Source organism: Stegodyphus dumicola, chromosome X1 (assembly GCF_044657685.1).
Source record: "Stegodyphus dumicola isolate Sdum_Otavi_A_Nest chromosome X1, ASM4465768v1".
Classification (NCBI taxonomy): domain Eukaryota; kingdom Metazoa; phylum Arthropoda; class Arachnida; order Araneae; family Eresidae; genus Stegodyphus; species Stegodyphus dumicola.
This window is the reverse complement of record NC_140780.1, coordinates 92,083,981-92,108,778: the sequence shown is the minus strand read 5'-3', so window position 1 is coordinate 92,108,778 and position 24,798 is coordinate 92,083,981.

Sequence of the window (24,798 nt, the reverse complement as noted above, 5' to 3'; positions counted from 1 at the left end):
AGCGATTAAAACGGTAATATAAATTACATATAGTAATAAACGCAGTAAATCCAAAATCCCTCAGATTCTGTTTCGTTGCAAAATGTAATAGTGAATTTCAAGCAAAGTTCTCCAGAAGCACTAAAAATATTTCATCTCCAAGAAAACAGCCAAATTAAAATTTCGTTTGTTTAAGTCAAAACACACGCAGAAAATGGCGTAAAAAAGACGCTGACCTACCTTGTTAAAGATGGAGCTACTACGTCTGATTCCAAAGTAATGAACTTAAAATGGAAAAAGTCATATCTAAAAATTAGAAGCGCTAAATCATATAAATTAAATCTTAAAGAACGAATGGAACTCCGAAGGTTGAAGAACACATAAATTAATTAATGTAATAAACGGAGGGAGATGTCTCAATAACAGCCGTTTAAATTAATTCATATTTGGATACTGCCTCTTCTTCACCTATAACTACGATATATCTTCCTGAAACGATTATGTTTGCGGTGAAATGGGAACAACAAAACACTAATTATCATTCCCACTAACACTAGCACACCATAGCGTTAGACCAACTACAAAAAAACTCGAGCTGCAAAGATATATCATAAATAACCCAAACTATTACCCCAAAATGAACAAAAATATCACATACCTTTCGGAACAAGGATATTTGAAAGGAATAATTATACCTAAAGAGTCTTTACTTTAATATAGTGCAAGATATTTTCTCCATTCTTTCTGCATGTCTTCGGGGTGTAATTGGAAGCATATGTAACACGTATTCTGGAGATCCGGAGTTCGAATCCCGACGAGGGCATTGCAGATTTCTTCAATATTCTGATTCGAAAAAATTCTACACGACTCTAAGGGTTGATGAACGATAATTCATCATTACTAGGATGTGGTGATTTTCTTCCTTAATCCCCAGTCGCTCTTTAAAATGGGGATTGTATAAGGCAGGGGTCCTCAACCGGTGGTACGCAAGAGAAAAATAGGTGGTACACAAAGAAGCAAAATATTTTTAACTAATATATTTAAAAATTAAAACCCCCAACATACTGATTGAGTTTTTTTTTTTCTAGCACTCGTAAATTTATGCGATCTGAGCTTTAAGAGTGGTGGTGGTTGTAGTACTTTGTAGCGGTGATATTAAAGGTTTTCAGTTTTTGTTTAGATGCTACGCGTTAGTCAAAAGGTTGAGAACCGCTGATAAGGTACTTTCTCGTTCACGTATGCCTTAGTGGTGTTATTGGAAGCTTACTCGATGCGCATTCGAGAGCTTCGAGTTCAAATCCCGACTAGAGCACTGCGGATTTCTTCAATTTCCTGATTCGAAACATTCTACACGCCTCTACAGTATATACCATTCTAAACGATAATAATTGAATGAAAATGCTTTCTGGTAGGAACTTCTGTATGATTCTTCACCGGATCAGTTACATTACGAGACAGTACCTGTGTCACCATATGGTGGAGTCCATGTATCTCATATGCTTATTCTTGTCCTTTCCTGTCCGTGTCGAACTATCATCATTGCTTAAAACATTGTAACTAATTAAAGACAGGAAATTACTGCTGCTCTGTTATGTAAATATAAGTGATTTCTTAAACTTGAAACTGACAGCCAGTGACATGCAGCAGTGCCACCAAATGCATTCACTAATAAGAGAGAAAGAGTAAGCTCACATCTTTAGCTATCAGAACTCATAATGAAACTACTTATTTGGTTGCTTGATTATAAAGAAATCGATCAGCAATTTTTAAGTGTAATTTCTGCAGGTAGAGGGAGTAACTTATTTAGAATGACAACCGTAAAAGAAAAAGAATTGAGTAGTCACCTAGAAAGAAGTGCAAAAAAAGTATTTTTAGCATGCTGTAATAGAAGAATTACAAATATAAATTTGAAGGATAGAAGGACATTATCTGAGGAAATTAAAATGATTTACGTGAAATCTAGTTTAAACGCAAGTACAATGGCTGTTCGAATTCTGGCTTCAGAAATTTGGATTAAATTCCAGACTTGAAGCTAAAAATCATTTTTATCTGAAACAATAGCAGAATCGATTGTCTGAGAGGTGATGAAACCAGAATATCCATATTTGATAATGATTGAAGAAAATATGTTCTATGAAGAATGAGTTAATTAATGGTATGCGTTAAGAATGCGTTAGTTATATATATAATTAAGTTGAACCCTATAGGATTTACTTTAAATAACTAGGTAGTTATTATAGTAAAATATTTATTTAGTTAATTGAAACAACATGTTCAATATGAAACAATATTCTAAAGTTAGGAAACGAAACCAGTATAAATTTCCTAATAAATATATAAATTAAATAAAGCCTTAAGACGCATTAGATATCAAGTGGAGATTTAAAATCCATAACTAATTATTATAAATACTACTTCTAATTGATTCAAATAAAGCTGTTAAATCTTCGAAATTAAAAACCACGACAACGCCATAGTAATCGAATAGTGGATTTTTTAAGTAGATAAAATAAACAAGAAGACTTTGTGGCTGAGTATTTGCATTCCGAGAAGAATATTTGTATTGTAACATTTGCATGCATTTTCGCTGGGCTATAGCGGTTCATACTCGCTATAGTTGCCAGCATAAAAACTGAACTTTTCGCCGAAGAGATTCTCCTTTCTGCTATTTTAGCATGACATATACTCGTAAACATTATGTAAATAGTGTTCTATTTTCTGGGGGAAATATGTATTTTATGTTTTATGTACTGTATAATTCTGCAAAATGTGTTTTTCACATCCCTCACGGGACAAAGGAGTCACGCCCCATCCAACTTTCATCCTGTCTTTTGGGCCCACTCAAGCATTTCTGTACTTGCATTGCTCCTTGAAGCACCTATGTTACGATAGTCGGTATACATACAGCTTGCATATTTAGCAAGATAGACGCAGCGACAGTGGCAGCTGGAACTGGAAAAGATTCTCTTGCACGTGTACTTCACTGTTCCGGTTTGTCCGTGGTCGACTTCTGGCATCGGCCGATCATCATATACTTAGTTTCGTATTTTATTTTCAAATTTTAAATAAAGTTAATTTTATGTTTCGCTAAAGTTCTCGACTTTCCTTCTGAGAAGTGTACAGTCTGAGAGCATAAACCATCGCCACATGTTTAATGTGGTATAATATATGAAGGAAACCTAGTTTTGAGCTAGTAATCTTTAAATAAAATATCACTATTAAATATACGAATATTTCTTAATGAAATGTTAATTTATATAAATACATTTACTGACAAATAAATCTAAATTTTACAGTTAATTATAAATAAAAAAGAGAACATACATGAAAAGTCATTTTTTAAAATCCTTTGACTAAACAAAAGCTTAATAAATGAAGATGTGTCCCTTGTGATTATACCAAAAATATTTTATGGGTACATGTAAACAGTAGTATTACTTTATCGAAACTTTTAATATTTTGAAAGATCTATCAATTCTTGCCTCATCTCTTTCACAGAAAGTTTCAACAAATTGCACAGAATTTACTACTCAGGAATTTACTTCAGAGGAACAGATAAACTATCGACTGAAAACATCTAAGTCGCAGTATTCGTTTTTGTGGAGCACTTCAGCTGACAAAATCTAACTAATGATACCCGAATAACAGTTGACAAGGCAACTGTATCATTTAGAGATTAGAGATGTGTTATTTTCTGACACACGTTACAAAATCCTGTAATGTATGAAAATGTTTTGGCTTGTTATTACAGATTTAACACGTACTGTTTCTTAAGTGACTGAACTGTGTTAGTGAAAGTAGTTCACTCCCTAAAACAGTTTCCAAGCACCGTAACATAACTGGTAGAATAAAAATAGTTTGATTAAATATAAGTTATCATGTTTTGCAGAAGAATTAAACGTTTTGTTATTTTTGAATATTTTTTAGTGTAAGCATTTCTCAAAAAATCAAAAAATAAACTTTTCGTCCTCTTCATTGCAAACTGTTAAGCATAAAACAATGTAATCCTTGAAAACGAAAGTTAATTTCATATAATTTTTAAAAACGTATCTTCGAAATTATTCAGATACCTTAATAAAATCACTTTTTGAGATAAATGTATTGTTACTGGAATACTAGTGCGCTACGGATTGAATGAACATACAACCAATGAGCGCTTGATTAAATTTACAATCAGAAATTACCATTTCAGATTACTAAGAACGTTGAACGCAAGGCAACACGAAAATCCTCACAGTGATTCTCTCAATATTGTGAGCTCAGCACTGTACTCAGCCGTAGACTAAATTGAAAATTGTTGCTCTCTCCAGTCTTATACATTTTATCCCCTCCTGAAATTTCCAGTTTTCTCGAAATTGCAGGAAGATATAAGCAGTTACAGTTAGATATGGCCGGATACAGTTACAGTTACATAAGAATCTGATCAGATACGGTTACAAAAAAGATCGGGCCTGAAGTCTCCAAATGGTAGCCAGGCTTGGAGACTTCCAGCAATTTCTCGCCAAATTAGGCGACAAAAATTAGTCAATTTCCAGTTTACTGCTATCTCGTCAGTCTGAATGCAAAATGGACTTACCCCTGTAAGACTATTTTTCCGGCGAGGCTTTGAGGCCTTTCATGTTGATAATTTACATATGATTTCCCTTATTTTATTTACATATATACAAAATTCGTAACATTGCCCCTTTCCCATGGACTAGAAGTCCCGGGCAGCACAATTCCTAATCAGATATTTCACAATTAAAAAAATCACTAATTCAATAAATAAATGCATGCATTTACAACTTTATACAAACTAGAATCATATTCTTAGTATACTATTTACATGCTATACACTATGGGGACTACGTACAATGCAAATAGTAAGGAGCTAGCTTGTCGTAATGAACGACTTTAGTCTTAAACTTTAATGACTTACGGATCCGAACTACGATGACGTTCATCCTGTTTAAGACGTTTAAGTTTAATCTTCTCAATCATTTACTTGAGATTTATTGTCTATTACAGTTTCATTGTACAACATAAAATATAAGCTATAAAAATGTTTTCAAGCTGACCGGAATGAATGGAAAAAACATAAATAATGAAAAGAATTTTAAAGTAGCATTGCAGGCTGTATTAAATTATTATAAGTTCTTTAAATGTTATGTGATGAAATTTTGTTCTTTCATACGAATAAAATAGTACTGTTCGAGATTCTCGTTTTAAACAAGCAAAATAAAATGCGTTGCCATTCCGATTCACTCGAATGAAGTTGTTGACCTTTCCAACAGTTGTTTTCTAATATTCTTACAAACAAACGAATTCTTTTATTTTTTAATAGAAGTATACTTTTTCAGGAGCGAAACAAAAGTAACTTTAAAAGCTTCATTTGGAAATAGTAGCGGTCCTTCTTAGAATGAAGTTTTATTTCTGGAGAGTTTTACGATGCGAAGAGAAACTTGGTGGACTGTGACTTAAGTCAGCAAGAGTAAAATATGAAAAAATATAAAAAACTAAATCAGGTTACTCAAACCCCTAGAGACTAAAAGTGCTAGCGGAAAAACTAAAAAGGTTCTGTGTAAACTCTTACTGTTCCCTAAGGCATATTTTATCCCTCACATTCTCCCCAGGGTCCAGATCTCGCCTGATTGGGCCGCTTTTTAGCTTGATGCCATGTATCAGTTATTATAAGTCTGGTTTCCTTCGATGCACGATTTATATTATTGAAGCCTGCAACAAACCACAGGTTCTTGGTAAAAAAAGCGTTTTTGTTTTCTAAGGGCATCAAGTCTTCATGAAATAACTCGTTTCCGAATGAAAGAGACTGCTCATACACCCTTGTACAGTTCTAGATAAATCTAAATTCGGGCTCATGTATTATTCATAATAATGCTAATAATAGTAAGCTTCTATGCTTATAAGGTATTTCTCACGTCTTTTTAGCATGCCTTCGTGGTGTAGTGGTCAGCACGTTCGGCGCGTATTCGAGAGGCCTGTGGTTCGAGTCCCGGTGAAGGCGCTGCTCACTTTTCAACTCTCCTGCTTTCAAAAAACACCTAATGTCTCTACAGTGGCACCCGAACTAAAAAAGGTGGTGGGTGATGATTCTCCACCACCAGGATTTGGCGATTGAGTCCTCTGATCAGCAGTAGCTGTTTAAAAGGGGAGTACATAAGGTATTTCTTCCGCCTTTTTAGCATGTCTTTGTCGTGTAATGGACAGCACGCTCAGTGCGGATTCGAGAAGACTGAGGCTCGAGTCCCGGCGATGGCATTATACATTTTTTATGTCTACTGCTTCGAAATAACCTAATGTCTCTACGTGCTAATATTCTTGATTATCGCTCCCATTGATGAATTCAAATTTCAGAAATATGCAGTACCTGCTATGCCAGCTCATACCATTTATTAATAAAATAAAACTCCTGTGAATTTTTGAGGGGAATGCACTTCAAAAGTTTCACGCTATGTGTATGAACAACCTAAATATGAATTAATTTCCTTTACAAAAACTTTAACTTATTTCTTCCATTTCTGTTATTTTTTGATTTTCCATAATAAATTACCCATTTTCCCTAAAGGTAGCAATATATTTTATCTTTAGAACTAAACGAGAGGATTAGCGGAACTGTATTTTGGCTCCTGCATTTTAGAGCACAACATGAATTGCTAAATTGTGCAATTATGTTTTCGTTTCAATAAAAATTATATAAACGTTGCACTGTAGACGAATTATGTTACCACTTTTGATATTTTTATAGGGTTTTTATGTTAATTAAAATAGTTGCCTTATTTGTTTTGCCTATACTACCTCTTTTGTTTTCACCGAATCCCACTAGGATGCAAATTAGTTAATAAAGAGGAGCATATTATGGTTCTTGGTGGTGTGGCGTGGTGTATTTAATTATGGCAAAGCACTCTAGGGCTATCTGCCTAAGGGAAGGGATGCCTTCGTGGAGGACTTTCTAAGGAAAACTGGCTCGTATACACGTTACACATGGGGAAAACCACGAAAACACCCATGCAGCCAGCCCGTTCGCGAGATTCGAACCTCGGACCGAACTACCAGTGTTCAGCGACTTTACCGCTCGGCCGCTGGTGGGCCTATGGTTCTTGGAGTTTACAGTTAAAATAATGTTAAACCGCACAACCTACACCACACACTTTAATAACAGGTTTTACTAATTAACGCTACGAAATAAATACGTTAAAAGTTTCATCAAAACCGGCACACTAATATAAATTCCGTCTTCCTAAAGGCTTGCATTTACATAAAGTCAGATTTAAATTATTTACATTTATTTTACATTAATGATTTATTCTAAGTAATGGTTCTAAACTCAAGGGTAATGATTAGTTGTGATAATGTCTAATAACGAATAATATAATACGATAAGATCTGTTAGTCTACCCTGAAACACATAAGTTTCTTGGTTTACCACAGATATAGTTGATAGTTGACGGGGGACGTGTGCACCATCCCTTTACCGTAATGGTTAATTGGCATATGCAACACGTCCACCTCTATCTTGAGCCAGATGGGCCACACAGGCGCCTCGCACCATACACCGAAACCCAGCGACCAGGCCATCCAGGTGGCAGTCCAAAAGACCAAAGAAGCCCCCAGAAGCATGTTCACACCAACCGCCCGGGCCTAGTATTTATTGAGTCAAAGTTCAACAAATACATGGCCAGACAAGAGCTCAAAAAATAAAATAGATAGATAAATAAAGGGTACATTTGTAGTTTTGACAAAGCATAAGATTACAAAGATGCAAGTGCCAATTTTGAATAAATACTATAATCACATAGACATAATTAAAACAAAACACATACAGATAGCGATAACAATAGAAAACCAAAGGAGTAAACACCACTACAAAACTACTACTGCTACATACTACAATAACTACAATACTACAAAACTACTACTAAAATATTTACAAACAGTACTACATACTGATACAATGTCAAATATTACAAAACTGCTATTGCTGCTATATACTAGGCTGATAATAATGCTGATAGTATGATGTCGGTGATGTAATGATCTTAATACTGATGGTAGGTTCAATACAATAGTTAGTGTACAAAGCAAGGATACAGTACATAAATACATTATGCAACTATATAAATACCAATACAAGGTAAAAAGGATACATTATACAACTATATATAAATATATATATATACATATATATATACATATATATATATATATATACATATATATATACACACATACACACACACACACACACACATATACATACATATACAGATATATACCAATACAAGCAGTGGCGTAACTAGAACTCTTGGGCCCCTATGCAAAAAATTTTCCTGGGCCCCTTTCCCAATAAATTTAATGTGCTTAAAAATAAATAAAATAAAATAAAATAAAAAACCCGCGAAAAGTTTAAAAAAAATCAAGGATTCCAAAAGCCAATGTTTTCATGATGATTTTTATCACATCTGGATTAATTGTTAAAAAATAAAAGCACGTTCTTAGAAAACCAGTTGAAAGGTACGTAACATGAAGAAAGAATAAAAAGGAAAATAATTTCCCTTGACCAACTGTGACCAATTTGCTTTAGTCTGGGTATTTGACGCCAGATGATTTTAATTCAGTTACTTAAGACTTTTTGTGTGAGTGCGAGAGACAGATTTTTCTCTCCTTTCACTGAGATGCATACTGATAATAAATGAATAAATCTATATAAAAAAGGAACATGTCAACGTATAGCATTAAGAAAGCCTAGATTTGCGGAGATTTTTATATAAAATCCAAGAAGTTTTACATACTAATGTTTTAAAATTTTATATAAAATATGCGCTTATCTAAGTTTTTTCGCTTAAGTTAGCAAACTTAAAAATAATTAGTTATATTATAAATTGACAGACAAGATAATTGATAAACGTACAGGAAAGCTATTACATTAATGTATAGTACTCTGTGATTTACTCAGCTTACGAAAATGATTTATGCAATAATATACAAGTAATAAATAAGAACTTTTATAATGTAAATGATACATTTGTTAAATATAAAACACATTTATCATAAACTTCATAAAGAAAACTATTTGAACATACAATGTTTGTAGAAAATATGTATGGTAAAGTTTTTTTCTGTCTTTTCAAAAAACCTTTTTGTACACTAAACTACTTGAATACATGGGTTTTATAAAAAATGCTAAAGTTTTTTACTGTTTCCTTTTAATTTTCCTCAGTCCGTACTGCTCTTCTTCTCTAATTTTTTCCTCCCTCAATAAGTGTAATGATAACATTGGTGGCCAAAATTCATCATAAAGAAAAAAATCCTTCTTTTAAAATTTGCGTCTCCTAACCTTCATTTCCGAAAAATTATTTATCAATACTTGGACGTCCGTTTTCTCAGCCATCTCAGCTTCAACGCTCAATAGTGAAAGATTTTACAACCGATCTTGTGTCATGCTGTTTCTTATATATGTTTCTTAAATATGTTTTTATTAGTTTCAGTAGTGAAAATGATTTCTCTCTAGAGGCTGTGATTACAGGTAATGATAAATACAATATAAGTGAATTACACACTCCCGAATAACTGCTTGTCATGCCATAATATTTTACCATTGCTAATTTAGCTAAATCCTTAAAGGATTTCAAATTGTGGATTTCTGTTCTGAAAGTATTTATAACTAATAAAAGTTGTACTTCCAGTGCAAGTCTTCTTTATATGTTTTCTGTATTTTTGGAACATTATTAATAATTCCGTATTTGTTAATAATGTTTTAGGTCCTTTATTTCTCTTTTATTTTTCAAATTTAGTTTCTACGCCCCATTTATTTGCAATAAACTCACCTTCTTTCATAATGTCTTCAAACTTGTTTCTCATACCTTGCATATTAACAGAAATAATTTTTAGATATTGATGAACTCCATTCAAGTTGACTGATTTTCGATTGTCGAGCCGATTGATTGCTTGATCGATCCTGCACTCTAACGCAGGACGTGTTTAAAAAATTTTGTTTTTAATTTTGGCCTGTTATGATGTTTCTTAATGTATGGAAACATAAGATTATATTTATATTTCATATTTATCATAAAAATATTTCATGATAATATGTTATTAATATTAGTAGACATTTGCATTGTTAATGGTGATAATTTTGGATTTTTCAGATAAATGGATTAAAGTTTAGCTGAATTGAATTTTTATCAAGTTTTAAATTATAAGAATTTAGTTTATGATTAATTTAGATATTACAAATCAATAACTTACCTTTAAAATGAGAATTATATCTGAGATCACTTTGAAATTTAATTTTAAAGAAAAACTTCTGTTTGCTCTCGCCATAGACTAGAGAAATGGCATTAGAATAAGAGCAAGTTAAAGTTCAGTTTACTGTTTTGAGTCATCAGCCAATTTACAAGTATACTTGAGGGGTAGCGTTTCACACTTCAGTGCAGCTGTTTAACGAAGCGACCCCGCCTCCACTATAAATTTCCAGTGTCTCCCCAAGTTGCGTCACAGTAAAACTTTCATCCAAGACTCTACTGTAAAGATGTCCATTGTCCATTTCCCTTTTACGACGCTGAAACATCTGTTTTTTCCTTTTTCCCTTCAGTCAAATTGTACTATTATTATTGTCATATTCAAGTGATACATAATACATCACCTGCAATATCTTTCTACATTTCCTCTGTACTATTAAATATCTCTCTCTATATATATCTATATACTATTAAATATCTCTGTACAATATCTTTCTACATTTCCTCTGTACTGTAAATGCATTTCAGTTAATGTATAGTTATTAAATATTTAACAGTAAAAGTTATGGATATTCGAATATTTTTAGGAAATTCTTCACAAGTTTACGATGAAATCATAAACAAGAAGAAAAAAAATTTATTGATATGTATCCAAAGAGCTTTGAAAATGACTGTGTAATACGAAATGGAATCTAAATTTATATACCCACTGTAGCAAAATATGACGATTCCCTTCCAAGTTTCAAGGTCCCAGGAATGTTTAATAATTTAGAGTTAAGCTTATTGATACTAACGTATATTTGAAGATGCGTACTCACACTCTGTCGCGTGGATTCTAAAAGTAGTACACATAAATATTTGTTTAGGAAACAAGTAGAAAGTTTCTTCCTAATTAGTAAAAATAAAATTGTATGAAACAAGTTTTGCGTATTTCGTAGAGAAATGCGCAAAATATCATTTATGAAAATAGGCTTGTTATACTCCAGGTGGATTAAAAAGGAAAAATCAGTTAGGAAAAGCGGATATATTTTAGAAGCATTAATATTTATGATTATTGTTATGTTTTATTTGCATCTTAGAAAGCTATTTATGTCTCAGAAATTAATGACCTCAGATTTCCAGTCTTTACATTGCTTATAAATTAAGCAGTCAATTTTTTTTATCTTAATCATTAATTTATTAATGACAAAAATATAAAAAATAAATATAATGTATTGGAACATATATTAACGGAAGCTATTTATGTCTTAGAAAAGTTATGCAGTGATGCCGAAATGAAAGAGAATAATGTACAAAGGGATTTTATGAGTGAAAATCGCATCATTTACTATTAAAACGTGTTAATTAATTTTTTTAATTTGCAAAAATTATTGAAATATTACAATAACGAGGGAGCATTCTTTTCTGAAATATTCCATTCGTTTGTGTAGGGAAAATAGCAATGTAATTCGCGTTCTTTCAGATGTTGAAATGCAACTTAAAACTATTAGGGTAACGCTGCCATTGATCTGTTTAATATTTTCAGTAATTAATTTATCGAAATTTACGAAGAAGTATATACTTTTAGTTGTGTGATGCCATTTTTATTTTCATTATTATCTTATTATTGATGATTTCACATACTGAATGCTGTGGACAGTAAATTAAAAGCAAAAGTAAAGTAAATTGTAAAATTTTATTTCAAATAACGATTAGAAAGTACTCCATGAAGGCGTTCTTCCCCTTAGGCAAATAGTCCTCGAATGCTTTATTATTATATAATAATTCAATCCAATTCCTTTAAATAACGTACAAATTATTGCGCATTACTCAATTATACGCTTAAATGTTTCATGTTGTTAAAAAACTTTAATTTATTATATTTTTTTTCAAACGAAGAGAGATTAATATATTACTTTATAAACAAATTTAATGTCTTCAGAATTATCTTTTACAGATAAGTGTGAGTTTTTGGTAGATGCGTAATTTACAGGTTACGAAACACTACAGCTCTTCTCTTTTCTAAAGAAAGTCAAGTAAATCCTCAAACGAGTTCTGTGCTTTCAGATTTAATTCTCGATTAGGAATTTTAATAATTCCTAACCTGCATTTTATCTGCGATGTGCGAATATTTTGAAAATTTTGATATGAAAAATTGGATAAATATTTATTTACTCATTATTTCAAGTAAAAATATTTATCCATTCCCATTTCCTACCCTCATGAGTGAAAAAGTAATGAATTTCGATAAATTTAATGAATAATATTTCATTAAATTTACACCGGAAATTAACTGAAATATTTTGCCTCTTAATGTTTGAGCATCTGTGTGTTCGTAGAATGTCGTAAAACTTCCCCCCTTTATTTCGGACCTTGAATTCATTCAAGATCCTATTTTCATAAATGTTATTTTGCGCATTTCTCTACGAAGTACGCAAAACTTGTTTGATACAATTTTATTTTTACTAATTAGGAAGAAACTAAATTAAAGCCAAAGGGAAATCTCTCCTTTCCAAATGTGGTGTCATAAATTCTTAGCGTTTCCTTAGAACGGCATTTCGACATGGGGGTGGGGCAAAGTCCTTTCATGCCTCAACTGCTCAACTTATTTTAATGATTTTGTGTCCTTAAGAAAGAAAAGTATGTATTCTGGAGTTATCAATTGATACTTACGAATGATTCTCCTCTTCAGCTTATTAATGTAAAAAACAGAGGAAAAAAATCGATCCGCCTTTAACTTTGCCATTTTGTAATGTCAGTCGTGCTTCTAAATCCAAAATGTTTCTTTCCCTTACCTTGCCCCTTTGTGCGACTGCACAGGTTGCATGTACCATCGTTTTTTACATTATGAGAACTATACATTCAAACATGCAAATTCATCCTTATTTAATATCTTTAAAAATAATACAGGGTGAGGTTATTTGGTGGCAACAATTTAAAAAGCTATACGCCGTTGATAGCGAAACAACGAAATACATGTTGTATTAAATTCTAAGAATCATTCCCATTAATAAATTCAATTTCAAATTGAATATTAGGACTGATTTTTGATTTGCGTTTAATGGAAAAGCTAGTAAGAGATTCAATATATGAACAAAATTAAACGCTACCGGAATGACATATTATGAAAATTACGAACTACAGATAATATACCACGATTTCTCTTAACTTGCAAAGTTCATTCCAAAGTACCAGAATCCTGCCTAGTTACTTCTTTGATTTATACTTAGAAAATATGTCTACTGATTATTCGATCATAATGCGAATTATACAGAAAAAAATTAATATATAAAATAAGTACTTTATAATAAATAATTACAATTAATTTCCACTTCCACCGCTTTTTGATTTGGGATTGCAAAAGGAGAAACCTTTCCTTTAGGGGGTCGCCTTTAGTAACTTTCAGGTTTGAGACTAAGGAATACAAAGAAACTTTTCCTATTTTCTTCTCACTGACTGCTGTCCCTAAACTGGGGTAGGTCATGAAGTTATTATTTCATAGACGAATGCTGGAATTTTAACTTTTGCAAACACTTGAATTTATCTATTTCAGGTGCTTCCAAGGGCCTCCTATCTGCGTCATTCAGAGAATTGCGTTACTGCACCATATAGGTAGGGGGCCCTTAAGAAGTTAAAAAAAAAAAAAAAAAAAAAAAAAAAAAAAGAATTCTATTATCTACATATACTTAAAGATTCTAAAGTTAAAAGTAAATTGGAGTCAAATCAAGGCTATTCCTCAACTATGTTAACAATCGTGTAAAAGGTGTTTAACACAAAATCAAAACGTATCAAAATTAAAATAAGAATTTATAGTAGTACAAATTCTAAAAATAAAAATGAAAAGCAAAAGGAAAAAAAAAAATACAAGATAAAACATATAAAAATAATAATTAATCTTCTTTTATTGAAATTCTAATTCCGAACTCATCAAGGGAAAATTAATTAAAGCTTTATATATGTAATGGAATCCGTCTTTTAAGTTTAAACATGTAAATGTAGTTCAGCAGGACATTTAAGGGCCCCCTAAGCCTTCGGGCCCCTATGCGATGGCATTCCTTGCATACCCTTATTTACGCCACTGAATACAAGGTAAAACAAACGATACTAATGATTCTGTACGAGATGCAAGACAAGATAGATAATTCAATATAAGATCAATAAGCCATATTGTTCAATACAATAGTTAATGCAAAGTTAATAAAACACTATTTATATTACTATACCAACTGTATATTTCCTATATTAGTGCAATTTTATACAAGATGACGCATATCTATACGATGCTCACAATTTAGTATATATTACACAGTACTGTACTGCAGGGAACTTATAATTCAATTTTATACAAGATGATACTATGCTCACAATTTAATGTATATATTATATAATACAGTATACAGTACAATATGATTTACAACTAATACGTAAGATAATGGATGCTATATCATTCAATTACAAAAGTTAATGCAAAATTAATGATACATTATTTATATTACGATATCAACTATACATTTCCTGTATTGCAGGGGACTTATAGTGCAATTTTATTATGTATACGATGCTCACAACATTGCAATTTCATATAAGATGATACATATCCATACGAAGCTCACAATTTATTATATATATTATACAATACTGTTATAGATATAATATGATATACTGCAAATACGTAAGATATGTGATACAATATTTAAATTAACATGCTTACAGGGCAATGCTTTTAATATCAATACAATACTTAGTATACAAGACACAAAACAATAGGTACAATACAATACTAAGAGTAAATAAATAGAGTATGCGACAGTATATAGACAAATGCAATATAGAAAAATACATATTGTCAAGTAATTGGTAAAAATTCTATGCAATATGCAATACAAGACATATGATACAGTATAAAATCGATAAGCTACGTCTATGATACTATTTATAATTTAATGGAATATTTAATGCAAAATGAGACCAAAATACTACTTTAACTTTCATACAGTATTTTAACACAATTGCTAGTTCAGTAAAATATTTAATACAATATTTAATTCAGTACGTATCTCAGGGTATAAAGAGAAGTGCATTTTATATATTCTTAATAGTATGATGCCTATAAGGCAATGTTCTTAATAACTAAAGCGAATTAAATGCAATACTTTGTATACAATACACAAGAGCAACACTTCAGCACAACACTGAGGATAAAAAAAACATATTTTGCAACAGTATAAATATACCAATGCAATGTATAAAAATACCTATGATCAATTCAATATTAATAATTCTGTGCAATATGCAATGCAATGCAACAATATAGTTATACCAATATGATGTATAACATTACTTATGATCAATTCAATATTGTTATATAGAAAATTTTTATGTTGTTGTTTTAATACCTTTAAACTTTGACTGATGGTGCCGGACAAAAATAACAAAAAAAATAAAAATAAACACATATCAAATAATTCAAAACATTCAAAATCTATTTCATAATAATCAAATATAATTTCGACATTCTTAAAAATATTCGTATAGTAAATCTATCAATCAATTGTATATCATATCTATCAATCAATCAATCGTATAGTGGCATAGTACAATTTACTTTTAGGTTTGCGTTGTGAGTAACCTATGTAAAGGGAAAATCAATAACTCCAAATTCAATTAAACTCCATGTTTCTTAAAAGCCTCCCGGCTCAAACAAATGGAGGGATATGACAGACCACAGTAAATTATACGCAGCATAAATACACAAATGCAATTAAATTTTAAACACACATTTATTAAATTCTTGACTATTTTATATAAATAAATAATGGATAACTGATCAATATCCTACCACATATTTTCTAAGTCAAAATAACACATAATACTACACCAAATTACAGCTTACATTAATTAAGATTAACATTGTTTTTTTTTTTTTTTTTTTTTTTTTTTTTTTTTTTTCCAAATACATTAGGTGTAACAAAATTTAATCCTCCAAATAACAGGTTCTTATTAATTAGAAAGTTACGTTTTTCTAGCTCACAAAATTCAGTAGGTGAAACAAATTTTAATCCTCCTAAAACTGGCATTCACTTGAAATTATAAATAACTTCTCAATTTTTTTAACTGTAATATTTAATTTATATAAGTAATAACAATATACTGGTAGATAAATCACTATTAACTGTTCTGCATTCGGGAAAACTAAGAAAGAGAGAGAGAATATATACTTAAAACAAATTTCACTCACAGATGGAAAACAGTTTTTCCTGATTAGCCGGATCCTTAGTGTCCAATCCACATGGAAATGAGCCAAGCCCATTTTTCTTTACTGTTCATTAGGTGGGAACCAATAGTCCAATTTAGAAGGATCCTTTTTCAATTCAATAACAGGTAGCTGAATATACACCAGTTTAAGCACAATCACGTGCATCATCGAAGCGTCGAGGCAACATTTATGCTGAATGTTTCGGAAAAAGGCTCTTGGAGATTAACCGGCGATTCAGGTGAAGAGAGAGAATCTGTGCTAAATTTTCTTGGTAGATTTTTTTTCTATGCATCTCAAGCAGCTCTCAGTAAAAAGCTCTTTGTAGCTCGCACACAGTTCTCCATACATCACGCAGGAATATGTTCCTTGCATCTCGCACAAAACTTTTAAATATCCCGCAGAAAAGAAAACGGTACCCAGTCCCTCTTGCACAGGAAGCCCGCAGCAGAGCAAAGCGCCCCACGATCTTTCTTTCTCTTTCACATCGCGGCTGCTCAAAAATTCACTCAAATCAAAATCCGCTACAACCATCACATCACCGCAGCCCACTTGTACAAGTCGCTCACCCCGCAAGGGGGGAGACCCGCAAAACTTTCTGCTTCTCCTTTTCCTTTTCTCTCAGAAATCTGAATCAGAATGAGCTCTAGCCTGGTGCAAGCACCCAGGAAAACTCGGTTTCTCCGCCTCTGTAAGTTCATAGGCTTTCAAAAAAAATCATAAAATTAAATCTTACCGATCCCGGAATTTTAAGTTACCTAAATTGAGAAAATGACACACCCATGACAAATCAAACACCAGAAAATCTGACAATGAAATCCGAAAAACATCTGCACATATAACGTGAGAAAGAAATACCCCCCCCAACTAACAAGCGAAACTAGCTTTTACGAGTAATCCAATTACCAGCCACCCCCACTGTCTTGAAGTAATAAAACTGCAAATTTTAACAAAGCGATTTCCGTTTCCCGCGCAAAGAAAGTTTCCAACCTAAAACTCTGTCAAAAATTCGCTGCCCCTTAGAACTATTCGCCTGTGAACGAGAAAAACACGTGTTTTCAACCCCCGCGAAAAAGGGGAAAAATGCAGCTGGACAGTGACCTCTAACCTCCAAAGAAGCCTACGCGTGAGAAACGGAAATACAACCGCGCCCTTTTAACTGTAACACATATTCTGCCAAACTTAAGGGAGCTTTGCCCTAAAGTTTAACAATATTAAATATTATACATTAATTTAAAATAAGCTCAATACAAATTCATTAAACACAGTAAAATATTATAATAACTAAGAATACATTATGCACAGTAAAATAATACGAACTAATTATATACAACAAAAAAAATACATAAGAATTTTCCATAACAATTTCATTTCCATGTGGATTGGACACTAAGGATCCGGCTAATCAGGAAAAACTGTTTTCCATCTGTGAGTGAAATTTGTTTTAAGTATATATTCTCTCTCTCTCTCTTTCTTAGTTTTCCCGAACGCAGAACAGTTAATAGTGATTTATCTACCAGTATATTGTTATTACTTATATAAATTAAATATTACAGTTAAAAAAAATTGAGAAGTTATTTATAATCTCAAGTGAATGCCAGTTTTAGGAGGATTAAAATTTGTTTCACCTACTGAATTTTGTGAGCTAGAAAAACGTAACTTTCTAATTAATAAGAACCTGTTATTTGGAGGATTAAATTTTGTTACACCAAATGTATTTGAAAAAAAAAAAAAAAAAAAAAAAAACAATGTTAATCTTAATTAATGTAAGCTGTAATTTGGTGTAGTATTATGTGTTATTTTGACTTAGAAAATATGTGGTAGGATACTGATCAGTTTTCCATTATTTAATTATATAAAATAGTCAAGAATTTAATAAATGTGTGTTTAAAATTTAATTGCATTTGTGTATTTATGCTGCGTATAATTTACTGTGGTCTGTCATATCCCTCCATTTGTTTGAGCCGGGAGGCTTTTAAGAAACATGGAGTTTAATTGAATTTGGAGTTATTGATATTTCCTTTTTACATAGGTTACTCACAACGCAAACCTAAAAGTTAAATTGTACTATACCACTATACGATTGATTGATAGATATGATATACGATTGATTGATTTGATTGATTGTTAGATTTACTATACGAATATTTATAAGAATGTCGAAATGATATATGAATGTTATGAAATAGATTTTGAATGTTTTGAATTATTTGATTATTTGATATGTGATTTTTTGATTTTTTGATTTTTTTTTTTTTTTTTTTTTTTTTTTTTTTTGTTGTTGTTGTTAATTTTGTCCGGCACCTTGCAGCAAAGTTTAAAGTTTAAAGGTATATAAAACAACAACATAAAAATTTTCTATATAACAATGGTGCCGTGACCTCGCGACTGGCAGACCACTGGAATAATTTTGTGCATATTATTTGAGTATTATTTTATATTTGTTTCTATTTTATTTTTATGTGTATGAATATTACATTTTGATCATAAATGATGCAATTTTTTTGCGCTCACCTAGATGTTTGATCCATTATTATTTAGTTTAAAGTTTTGGTGAGAATACATTTGTGTTAATGATTTAATTTTACTTATTGCATTTTTGAATAATTGCTTTGTAGATTTCTAATTTTTAATGAATCATTTTAATGTCAGAACAATTGTTTGTTTTAATTTAACAGTGAAGTTTTTTAAGTGCGTAAATTGTGTTAATGGATTAGGGAATTTGTACAACAGACTTGGATTAGAAATGTGGATTTTATTTTGAGTAATTGAGTTGCTTTCTTAACTTTAATGCGCGTTAGTTTTGTAAAGTTGCGAGGGACCAGTGATAGTCTGTTTAGAAATTTGACTGAAATTTGTTTTTAGATTTTAGGGAAATGTTTAGATTATCAGCTTGAGTGAAGTTGTTTAGCTTTTTGTGTGTTCAATTATTCTGTGGTTGTGGTTTGGCTTAATGAGTTGTACAAGTAGTAATTGAGATTCCACCTAATTTCTGAGTTTTGTAGTTTGATGATTAGTGATTACTGTTGGTGAGAAATGGTTAAACAGTAGAAGTGTAGTGTTTTAAGACAATTTTAGAATTGTGAGTTATGAGAATTTTGGGAGAAATTGTTTTGTGAGAATTTTGTGTGAAAAGGTTCAATTGTTGCGTTGTGAAATTTATGAAATTAGGATAATTACTCTTCTATACTCATTGTGTAGGTGTTCAGGTTGTTTAAATGCTAGTCTGGTGAGGAAATTAATAGTGAGCTGTGTAGATTGGTTTTAACTGTTAACTAAATTGATAATGAGTAATCTATTTGATTTTTATTATTTTTTAATTTTTATCACTAGATTTCTGTTCTTGATTGAATTTGTTGCAAACTTATGGTTTTAATTCTAATTCGGTATTTGAGTTTTGTGCTGGTTTGGATCATTGGTGTGAAATGAGAATGAATACTTATACGGGAGACTTCATGTTGCTGGAGCAGTTTTAGTGTGAATTTGATATTATGAGTTTTTTTTTTTCATTAGTATTATGCTATGCATTTTCAGTTTATTGCCATTGTTTTAAACTCCCAAGACTTCTTGTTGCTTTTATACTTGGGTAGAGACACTGCCAGGTTTCAGTGTGGATTTTTACTTGGAGCTTAGTGTACGCATTTGTGGAGTTATTGATTTTGAGTTGAGTTTGAGTGTTTATTTTGGAGATTTTGAGTTTTAAAACACTTCCTCCTTGTTTGAGATATTCATATTTATTCCTTGCAAGTATTTTTGGTAGTCTATTTGGTAGATTTTTTTGTGTTTATGCTAAAGTCTGCATCTCACAATTGCAGAGCATGCACTTTTGTCCTAAACAGACTGCTGTCTCGTTTTCTAAATTGGGGTTTTGTATGTTTCATTTTGTTTGTTTACTTTGGGCGTTTTTGTATAGATGTTGCTCAATACTGCATTTTCTCAAATCAGTGCACATTCCCTAAACAGCTTTTGTAGACAAATTTTATGTTTCATACGGTTTAAATGTTAAGGGTATTTTGAACACCTTTTTGTTATTTTGAGATTTTTATATGTGTTCTTTAACTTGCTTCGGTTCGGTCTTGACGTAGTCCTGGTGACAAATTTTTGTCTAGAATTTTTTTTCTTCGGTAATTGATTTATTATTGATTTTGATTCCTTACATGTGTCTTGAATTTTCTTTGGCGCTTTGAAGAATTTTTTTTTTTTTAAAGTTCCGGTTTATTTAGCTGGTTTTCACTCTGGTGGTGGTATGCGCATGTTCAGAGTTTTCTTAGTTTCGGTTTTAGTTCGTGACTCCATAGTTGTTTGCGATTAGGGATTTTTTCGGCTGGTCCGAACTTTCATCTCCTGTTTCAAGTTAAGTTTTCAAATTTTTTTACGTTTTGTTTCTAGTTATGCGCTAGACCTTTTTGGCTTAAATTTTGGTCAAGTTACTGAATTCCGTTTCTGGAGCTTCTCTCTGCGTGTTTGTACTTCCTTTCAGTTTAGAGGTTATTTCTGATAAACTTTTCTGGTTCTTGTTGTTTGCTTCTGTTGTTGATTAGGATACTAAAAGCTTGTATTTATTTACTCACTAGTGGTTTGGTTGTTTCTGGTTATGAGCATTGTGTTACCAAGTTAGTAATTAAAGGTTTCAGTGACACTTCACTCTTGCTGTCTTTGTAGTTACAAATTGAATTGTATTTAAATGTTTTAGTTGAATTTTCTTTTTCGTTGGTTTAAGTGTAGGTAAATTTTTAATAGTTGTGCGTACTTATCACTGTTCTCCGTGACTACTTCCAGGTGTGTAATAATATTCTGCTATTGTACATAATCTTTATGTAATTATTAAGTCGTGTGTAGAAAAATTTTAAAATTTTTCTTTTTCCGTACCGTGGGGGAATTGTTATGGAAAATTCTTATGTATTTTTTTTTTTGTTGTATATAATTAGTTCGTATTATTTTACTGTGCATATAATGTATTCTTAGTTATTATAATATTTTACTGTGTTTAATGAATTTGTATTGAGCTTATTTTAAATTAATGTATAATATTTAATATTGTTAAACTTTACGGCAAAGCTCCCGTAAGTTTGGCAGAATATGTGTTACAGTTAAAAGGGCGCGGTTGTATTTCCGTTTCTCACGCGTAGGCTTCTTTGGAGGTTAGAGGTCACTGTCCAGCTGCATTTTTCCCCTTTTTCGCGGGGGTTGAAAACACGTGTTTTTCTCGTTCACAGGCGAATAGTTCTAAGGGGCAGCGAATTTTTGACAGAGTTTTAGGTTGGAAACTTTCTTTGCGCGGGAAACGGAAATCGCTTTGTTAAAGTTTGCAGTTTTATTACTTCAAGACAGTGGGGGTGGCTGGTAATTGGATTACTCGTAAAAGCTAGTTTCGCTTGTTAGTTGGGGGGGGGGTATTTCTTTCTCACGTTATATGTGCAGATGTTTTTCGGATTTCATTGTCAGATTTTCTGGTGTTTGATTCGTCATGGGTGTGTCATTTTCTCAATTTAGATAACTTAAAATTCCGGGATTGGTAAGATTTAATTTTATGATTTTTTTTGAAACCCTATGAACTCACAGAGGCGGAGAAACCGAGTTTTCCTGGGTGCTTGCACCAGGCTAGAGTTCATTCTGATTCAGATTTCTGAGAGAAAAGGAAAAGGAGAAGCAGAAAGTTTTGCGGGGCTCCCCCCTTGCGGGGTGAGCGACTTGTACAAGTGGGCTGCGGTGATGTGATGGTTGTAGCGGATTTTGATTTGAGTGAATTTTTGAGCAGCCGCGATGTGAAAGAGAAAGAAAGATCGTGGGGCGCTTTGCTCTGCTGCGGGCTTCCTGTGCAAGAGGGACTGGGTACCGTTTTCTTTTCTGCGGGATATTTAAAAGTTTTGTGCGAGATGCAAGGAACATATTCCTGCGTGATGTATGGAGAACTGTGTGCGAGCTACAAAGAGCTTTTTACTGAGAGCTGCTTGAGATGCATAGAAAAAAAATCTACCAAGAAAATTTAGCACAGATTCTCTCTCTTCACCTGAATCGCCGGTTAATCTCCAAGAGCCTTTTTCCGAAACATTCAGCATAAATGTTGCCTCGACGCTTCGATGATGCACGTGATTGTGCTTAAACTGGTGTATATTCAGCTACCTGTTATTGAATTGATAAAGGATCCTTCTAAATTGGACTATTGGTTCCCACCTAATGAACAGTAAAGAAAAATGGGCTTGGCTCATTTCCATGTGGATTGGACACTAAGGATCCGGCTAATCAGGAAAAACTGTTTTCCATCTGTGAGTGAAATTTGTTTTAAGTATATATTCTCTCTCTCTCTCTTTCTTAGTTTTCCCGAATGCAGAACAGTTAATAGTGATTTATCTACCAGTATATTGTTATTACTTATATAAATTAAATATTACAGTTAAAAAAATTGAGAAGTTATTTATAATTTCAAGTGAATGCCAGTTTTAGGAGGATTAAAATTTGTTTCACCTACTGAATTTTGTGAGCTAGAAAAACGTAACTTTCTAATTAATAAGAACCTGTTATTTGGAGGATTAAATTTTGTTACACCTAATGTATTTGAAAAAAAAAAAAAAAAAAAAACAATGTTAATCTTAATTAATGTAAGCTGTAATTTGGTGTAGTATTATGTGTTATTTTGACTTAGAAAATATGTGGTAGGATATTGATCAGTTATCCATTATTTAATTATATAAAATAGTCAAGAATTTAATAAATGTGTGTTTAAAATTTAATTGCATTTGTGTATTTATGCTGCGTATAATTTACTGTGGTCTGTCATGTCCCTCCATTTGTTTGAGCCGGGAGGCTTTTAAGAAACATGGAGTTTAATTGAATTTGGAGTTATTGATATTTCCTTTTTACATCGGTTACTCACAACGCAAACCTAAAAGTAAATTGTACTATACCACTATACGATTGATTGATTGATAGATATGATATACAATTGATTGATAGATTTACTATACGAATATTTTTAAGAATGTCGAAATGATATTTGATTATTATGAAATAGATTTTGAATGTTTTGAATTATTTGATATGTGTTTTCTTGATTTTTTGTTATTTTTGTCCGGCACCATCAGTCAAAGTTTAAAGGTATTAGAACAACAACATAAAAATTTTCTATATAACAATATTAATAATTCTGTGCAATATGTAATACACGACAGATAATTCAATATAAGATCAATAAACTAAATCCAAAATCTAAAGTCTAAAATTCTGCATGTAATTCAATAAAATAGTTAATGCCAAGTTGAATCAAGACTACTTATAACGTTATGCTAATAATCCAGTTCCTGTATTGCAAAGAATTTAATTTACAGTTCCAGACTAAAGCATACATAGCGATACGATGTTCATAATTTCAATATGTTGCATCACGTATTCTTAGGGTAGAGCTTATAACTCAACATAATACTACATAACTACCAACTCAATACAATAATTAATGCAAGAATTAAAATAATAAGTAAATTAAGTTAATAGACTAGTTAAAATATAATGCAGTACTTAGGGTGCAAATATTGTATATTGTAATTATAATGAAATATAATACAATGCTAATAGTTCGATACAATAGTTATTACAATGCTCGATACAATACTTTTGATATATAACCAGATTAGAATACTTAATATGTAGCTTGTAATTCACTAAGATATTAATACCATATCTATAGTTTGAGATTGCGAGTATAATACTTATTGTGCAATATCTTATAGTGCATTTAAAATACAATACAATTTGTAATAATATTTGTAACAATACTGGGAATATTAAAAAATATAGTTATAATATGTAAATAGACATGAAGTGGAGTTTACAAAAATACAATTGTATTATGAAAACACTATGTAAACAAACAAGAATGCAACTGGAGTGTACAAGAATACAGTTGTATTATGAAAACAAGACAAAACCGTTAACATTAGGCAACCTGACATAGATCAGATCCATAACTGTGGAGAATGTCCATAATTTTTTAGAGTTTTCTGATAAGGTACTTCTGCTTAATTAAAAATTTACTAAATGCTAGCTGATTATTCACAGGGAAAGGAATGTGAAATTCCTCTGTTAACGGGCATGTAGTAATATAATGTTCAGGTATGCCTAGAGTTCCGCAGACACAATATTCACTATTTGCAATCCATGCTTGTAAAAGTAGCTTGGAAATGGACCATGGCCCGAGATATATCTTACTAGTTGATGATTTGTTATCTGACGACATTGATCCACATACGTAATATGATTGTACGTTCGTCGACGGGTTTCATCAGTATCCCATTCTAGTTGCCATTGGGATATAACTTTTAAAAGAAGAGCTCGTTTTAAATGAGATGTTGGCCACTT